Source organism: Lagenorhynchus albirostris, chromosome 17, assembly GCF_949774975.1.
Source record: "Lagenorhynchus albirostris chromosome 17, mLagAlb1.1, whole genome shotgun sequence".
NCBI lineage: Eukaryota > Metazoa > Chordata > Mammalia > Artiodactyla > Delphinidae > Lagenorhynchus > Lagenorhynchus albirostris.
Genome location: NC_083111.1, coordinates 80,815,917 through 80,823,467, shown reverse-complemented (window position 1 = coordinate 80,823,467; position 7,551 = coordinate 80,815,917).

Here is a 7,551-nt window from a genome sequence, read left to right as displayed (position 1 = left end):
TGTCTTCTGTGTAATTGGTTTAGAAGTGCCCTGAATAATTAGTAAGCAGTTGGGGATTTCCTGGCTCTCTTTTGACTAATCATTTCTAGCCTAATTTCACTGAAGTACAGAAGGAACTCTAAGTAACGTCAATCATTTGAGATTTGTTGATGCTGGGTTACGTCATGGCATGAACTCAAGTTTGTAGAGTCACATGCGACCCTGTAAAAAGCTTTATGTGGTCATCTCTGGGTCTGTTGTTATGTATACTGATTTTTCCTAGTTTGTTAATGAGGCTGCTCAGAACTTCTATAGCACAGGTTGGCAAACAGGAGTGTGTGGGACAAACCCTGTCCACCAACCGTGTCTGTAATTAAAGCTTGGTTGGAACACAGGGACGATCATATGTTTACTTAGCCTGTATGGCTGCTTCCACCCGCACAAAGACAATGTTTTGTAGTAGTGACAGAGGCTAGAAGGTCTACAAAGCTGAAAACATTTGCTGTCTGCTCCTTTCAGGAAAAGATTATTGATCCAGGTCTATCGCTGTGATGTTTTTTTCTCCTTGCTCCAGCATCTAGAAGCTATGGAGAGGGACGTGTTGATGATAACTAAATATAGGATAATGGAGTTGTCTACAGTACCTAAATTCCACCAAGGTATCTTCTGTACGTATTTTGAGCCCGTGTTAGGGGTGCGTATGGATTTTGATTGTAATGTCTTTCTGCTATTTTGTCCCTTCGCCTCTACACAACATGGCTCTTCACATAAGTAACGCTCTTGTCTTAATATTTACTCAGCCCGTGTGTGTGTATAAGAGGGTCCTTTGGGGGGCAATCAAATTGTATACCATTTTCTATATTTCATTTTCAATCTTTTCATGTCCTTGTTTTAAAGCATGTCTCTAATAAAGAGCATTTTTTTGTTTACCCCAAAAGTCTTGAGTTCCTAATTGTAGTCATTTAAATAATAATGTAATTAATGATATGTTTGTTTAAACATTTCATTTCCATTGAACGTTTACTTTGAGATAATTGTGTATTCAAATGCACTTGCAGGAAATACAGAAAGATCCTGCGAGTGCTTTACTCAGTTACTTGTTAATATCTCGCAAAATATAGTACAGTATTACGACTAATAGGGTAGTTCCATTCACAATAGTGAGGAAGAAGATTGGTTTCATCACTGCAATTTCCCTTATATGGACTCACGAACCTCTTTTCCACCCATATCTGGAGACAGTGGCCCCTGCAATACTAATTTCATGTCCATTTATAAAAGTTTGTCACCTGTATAACGGCATATAAAAGAAACAGTGTGTATGTAACCTTGGGAGATTGTCTTTTTTCACTGAGCATAAGTCCCTGAATATTCATTTAAGTCAGCGCATGTGTCACATTTTTCTCTCTTTCCTGCTGAGTATCTCCCAGGTGAGAAAGTTACATGGCTTGTTTACCCACTGCAGGACATCTGGGGTGTCTTGTCGTGGGATATTACAAATAAAGCTGTCATATACAGCCATGCATGTTTTCTATGGACACGTTTCAGTTTGTCTGGGGAAAACAGAGAAGTAAATTTGGGGATCTTCTGGTAGTTGCTTGTTTAGCGTTTAAAGCAACTACCACCCTGTCCTGCTCGTTGGCTGCACCATTCTTCTGGGTCACCAGCAATGTGTGAACGATCTGGTTTCTTTGCATCCTGCCCAGCATTTGGTGTGGTCCCTCTGGAGACCTCCATGCCACACCCGTCCTGCCCAGAACTTCTGGAACCATCTCCCCCGTCCGTGTCCTCCGAGACCTTCGGGCACCAGCCCGTCGCCAGGCGCTCTGAGGGAACCGCCTCTGGGGACGCGCTTCCGCCCCGAGGCCAGGCCAAACCTTCTAGAGGCCGCGCAAAGCCTGACGGGAGACGCCCTTCAGTACTTCCGGGGTGAGGTCTGCGCTCTGAGCCTGACCAGCCTCTCCTCACTCACCTGCGGCGGCTGCGCTCTCTACGGCCTTTGGGAGCCCGTCTTGAGGTCGTGTCCCTGAAGGTTCCATAAGGTCTGGGCAGGACGCAGGGATGTGGGGGAAGGTTTCAGAAGGTCCGGGCAGAACGCGGGCTGGGAGGGGGGAGGGGAAGGTTCCAGAAGGTCCGGTCAGGACATGGGCCGGGAGCTGGGAGGGGAAGGTTCCAGAAGGTCCGGGCAGAACGCGGGCTGGGAGTGGGGAGGGGAAGGTTTCAGAAAGTCTGGGGAGAATGTGGGCTGGGAGGGGGGGGAGGGGAAGTTTCCAGAAGGTCCGGGCAGGACACAGGGATGGGGCAGATTCCAGAAGATCTGGGTAGGAGATGGGGGGGAGGGGGATGGATGGGGGGGAGGGGGATGGATGGGGGGGCAGGGGGGATGACGGATGGGGGGGCGGGAAGGTGCCAAAAGGTCTGGGCAGGACGCAGGGTGGTGGGGGCAGTGCTGCAGGCTTGGACTGGGTCTTAGGTCAGTGTCTGAAGATCCTAGGGTTTGGCCCTGCCCTCCTGGAGCAGGGGTCGCAGATCCACTACCACCACCCATCCGTTCTGACCACACGGCATCCCTCCCCTGGGGTCCCATGGCCTCTCCTACCCACCTAGCAGCCCTTCCTGTGGGTGTTCCTTTCACCACCCCCTGTGCCATATAATATATGATGATATATGGCATATATTATCACCTTTCTGGGTACGGATGGCCCACTGAACCCACACAGCATCTTCACCACTGAAATCCCTGTCCCACCCGGACCCCACCTAGCATCCCCTCCCCTGAGTCCCAAGGCTCCCGGACTCATATACCCGTGCCTTGTAGATTCCAGGTTTATTTAAATTAAGCCCCTAGGAGGATCAGGTATTTCCTGCTAAAAGCAATTCACAGATGTGACACCCTGTTATCTTTCTGTTAGCCGACACCCTCAGTGGAGGACCAGCACAGAGATTTGACCAGGTCATCATTTTCCTTCCCAAACTAGTGGCCCCAACAGAGAGGAAAAATGAGTTTACAGGCTGCTACTGAACTTTGCCTTCTACAACTTTTTGTAACCTCTGGAGCTAAAATTGTGGGTGGGGGTGCTCAAAATAATCCAGGGTCCAGAGTAATCCCCAGGATCTTTTTTCCAGAGATCTCTTCAGGTGATTTCTTTCCAGGTGGCAGTGAATAAGGTTACTTATCACACATTTCCTTGAGGGAAGTCATGCACGTGGTATTATCAGTGTCGCTACTTGCTGATTCTCGGACTGAAACCCACCACACTGGATTTTCACAAATGCTGGCAAATTCAAACTCCTCTGTGGCAAAACCATAAATGTATGATGAGTTTCATTTCCAAAGAATACACCTTTTGCCTGAATTGGGAGAAGAGGGCCTTAGCTAAGTTGTCCTCGATACATCAGTTCTCCCATCGGCCGTTTTTCTTCTCGCACAGTCTTTGCCTATCAGGGACAACGGGAGTGGTGCGAAAGGCCACCTATTTTAATTCTCATTCATTTAATGATATTCTTATTCCTTTTTCTATCCCCATAGCTTGTAAGACTGTGATTAGCAATCCTAAAACATTCTAAATACCACCCCCAGCCCATTTAACTCTGCAAAGCCTTAGATTCCTACACTCAGGGTTATGCAACCAAATTCTGGACCTTCAGTCTTTAGCTGAGGAGGCGAATTCAGCCTCTTGTTGAAATATTTTCTGCTCTGTGTCATGATTCTCATAATGGATTGAATCTGGGCTAAATCACGTACAGCCCATTTTTTTTTATTAAAAATAATTTTTTTTGCCCACGCCACTCATCTCACGAGATCTTAGTTCCCCGACCAGGGGTCGAACCGGGCCCGTGGCTGTGAATGCATGGAGTCCTAACCACTGGACCGCCAAGGAATTTTCTGTAGAGCACATTTTTAATCCCTGGCACTTTATATGAATTATTTGAAACAGTAAAGTTGAAAGAATTTACAGCAAATACAAGGATACCCACCACCTAAAGTCCACCCTTAACATTTGACTAGTTTTTCCACATATCCATCCATCTCTCCGACCATGCTTTAGTTCATCTTATCTTTTGATTCATTTCCAGAGGAGCTACAGGCATCAGCGTTCTTTCCCTACAAACTGTAGCAGTTTTGCCCTGCATGATTCATGCTTTATGTGTCTTATCTAAAAATTCTTTGACTAACCCAAGATTGAAAAAATTGTTCCTGTTTCCTTCTAGAAGTCTTCTAGCTTTGTATTTAGATAAGTTTTATAGCTTATAGTTATACCTGTGATCCATTTCCAATGGATTTTTGTATATGATGTGAGGTAAGGGGAAAGTCACGTTTATGTTTTTGCTTTTCTTTTTTACAAGTTCTTTTCATTTGGGGGCATATCTTTTGCATTTGGTTGCTCAAAGGTCCCAGCACCATTTGTCACAGAGGTGGCCCTTTCTTCATTGCATTATCTTGCTTGGCACTTTTGTCTAAAATCGATCATTCACACATGGGTAGGTCTGTTTCTTGACTCTTTAGTCCGTTCTGTTGATCGTATGTCTAAGCTTTCTGCAGCTGCAGCCTCACACTGTCTTGGTTACTGTAGCTTTTTTCTAACTACCATTCAAAATCCAGAACCATAAAAGAAAAGATGGTGATAAAGCTCCTCTCCTGACCAAACTCCAGCCAGGCTCCTCTGGGCCTTTTATCAACTAAGCCTCAAGCTTGGCCTGTAAGGACTAGAGCAAACACTAAGGTCGCTTCTAACAGCTGAAGGCCGCATCCCTAGGGTGACTCAAATCCCCCCACCCCTGCCTTAAAGTACCCACCTGAAGAACTGTGTTCCGGCGGCCACCTGAAGATGGGCCCCTTCTCCCAGCCTCCGTGGGAGGGCGGGAGCTTAACTTAGATAAGTGCCAGTTAGCAAACCCAAGTGGGTTTCACAGGGACCAACCGTGCCTTCCTGCTTCTGTAATTTTCACCTCCCTGACTCCACTGAGCCCCTCTCGCCACCTCCGTACTCCCTCACTCTCCCTTTGAGATGCCCAGTCACCCCTGTGCAAATCCAAGTGGAGTTCCCTTCACACAGACTCTTTTCCCCACTGAGATAGAATGTTCCTGATCAAAATCCATCCTTACCACTTTAACTAGTGTCTGACTTTGTTTATCTTTGACCATGAAAAGCAAGCACTTCTGCTTGGCAAAAATACCAAGACCTGTATCAGATAGGAAAAAAGTTTTTTTGACTTTTTATGGCAGACAGTGGACTACTGTCACAGTGCATTTAGACAACAGACTTGAATAGAGAGCACAGAAAAAGGAATACACATATCTACCTGAATGCAAAAACTTGCTCAACGTCACTCATAATTAAAGAAATGCAAATTCATGCTACGGGATACTATTTTTATCTACTGGATTGGTGAAAACCCAAAGGGTGGATAAGAATGCATTCTTTTTTACGATACTGTGGGAACGGGCACTCACACTTCTCAGAGATGGGAGGAGAAAACTGATGTAGCTGCTGGGCAAGTGCATCTAGATTGCAAATACATTGAACCTGAGACTGTCAGTCGAATTTCTGGGAAACCGTCCTTCCGGTGTACCTGCACTCGTAAGAAATAACATTACGGACAACTGCAGCTCTATTTGTAGTACGACACGCTGTAAGCAACACAAAGGCTCATCGAAGGAGGCTCTGTAAATACACTCTCTTACATCCAGGCCGTGGATGCTCCGCCACTGTAAAAAAACAGAATTCCTGCGAAGGTGCTGCCAGTGCTAACAAAGGCACGTCTGCAGGAGAGGGCTGCGGGAAGAACGCAGGCGGGGAACGGCCACGCGCCACGCCGCTCTGGGGCCACGACGTGGGAGAAACCACAACGCGATCCCGTGCGGCCCGGGAAGCGACAGGGTGCGAGCACCAGGGGTACCTGGAGCAGCCTCTCCCCTAGCGCCAGGCGCCGGGTGCGCGTGCGCGGCCCGCCCTCAGGGGGCAGGGTCTTGTGGAGTGGGAGGGGCGGTGGGTGTCCGCTCCCTCCGCGGGAGGGCCCTGCCGCCCGCAGACGCATGGCCGATGTCTCGCCTCCTTGACCCGCCACCCGCCAGATAGCAGGGCGAATGTGGGTGTGGAGCTTGGGGAACATTCCAGAAGGAGCAGGAGAGGGGAGCCCGGAAGGGAGCGGGCAGGAGTGCACGGGGCGCGTGAGGCCTGCAGGCTTGGTGAGAGGAGAGCTGGCCTCGGCATCCGGGGTGGCAAGGCCAGCCTGGGATGGGCTGGGTGCTGCAGGGGTACCCGCGCCTTCCTGTGCCCTGGGGTCAGGATGCATGGTGATGCCCTGGCCACAGATGGAGAGGGAGATGAAGATGGAGGAGGAAGGCCTGTGGTGCTGGGTGGGAGGGTGCCCCATGAGGGCTCCTGAGAGCAGGAGTTCAGATCCGCGGTGGGGGAAACCTGGTGCAGCCTTCAGGGAGCAGTAGCGGGCACACCTGCCGAGCAGGTTTGCTGGGGCGTGGGCGAATGAATGCAGAGTTCCAGGGAGTGCTGACGTCCCTGGGGATAAAGGGGACTTAGTGGCGGTGACAGGCCACCCAGCACCGAGAGGCCACACCTGGCCCCAGGCCCATGGGTGAGGAGGAGAGGGTCTGCCCCGGTGTCCAGCGGGGAAGGGCTCCAAATGCTGGTGGACACACAGGGGCCAGATCTAAGCGCGGAGCCACAGGGCTGAGCACGTGGCCTGCTCGCTTCTCACGTTCAGGGCCGGACGTCCTCGGAGATGACCGTCCTCCTTGTCTGGCTGCTGCTCATGAGCCTGCCACGGGTGGAGACCAACGTCACCGTGTCTGTAAGGCAAAGTAAGTTCCAGGCCCTCGGCCTCCTGGGCTGGGAGGAGGCGGTGGGCCGGAACGCCTGTGCGGACTCGGGGGTGGCCATCCCCGTTTGGGTGCCGCCCTGGCCCCAGGTGGGTTTGGACAGTTGCAACACAGAGGACTCAGTGGGCAAAAGACCGTGAAGAGGGTGGTCAGCTCCTGGATGCCTAGTGGGGGAGCCTCTTGATGTGGAGCCCCCCGAGAGCAGGTCCAGAAGGCTGGCTTTATTCCCCAGCACCCAGCTCTCCCTGCCACAGCCCTGCCTTCCTGGGGGAGGTCAGGCTGGAGGCCAAGCCTGGCGCAGCCATCGCTGGGCCTTCTAGGGCTGCCTTTGAGAACAGAGAGCTGCAGGAGCGTGACCAGCTTCTCCCCCAGCAGCAAGTCCCGCCGTGACGCAGAGCTGACAGTGGGCCGCCGCTCCGGGGTCTCGGGAGGGGAAGGTGGGGCCGGGTGCTGAAGGAGGTGGGGCGGGCCAGGAAGCGGGATGGAAAGGGTGTGTGAGAGCAGACTCCAAAGCTGTGGCGTTTCTTTTTCTAGAGAAGTCAGAGGTGAGACGACAGTGTTGTGTGTGGATGGGGCACATCCCTGAGGCTGGGCGGGGTGGGGGGAGGTGAGCCTTGGGTGTTGCCATACGACAGTGAGAGCTTGCGTGTCTCTGGGACGAGTGTTTGTGCGTGTCGGGTTCGTGTGGTGGGTCTTGGTGTGGAGGTGTGAGAGAGACACACCCTGTGTGT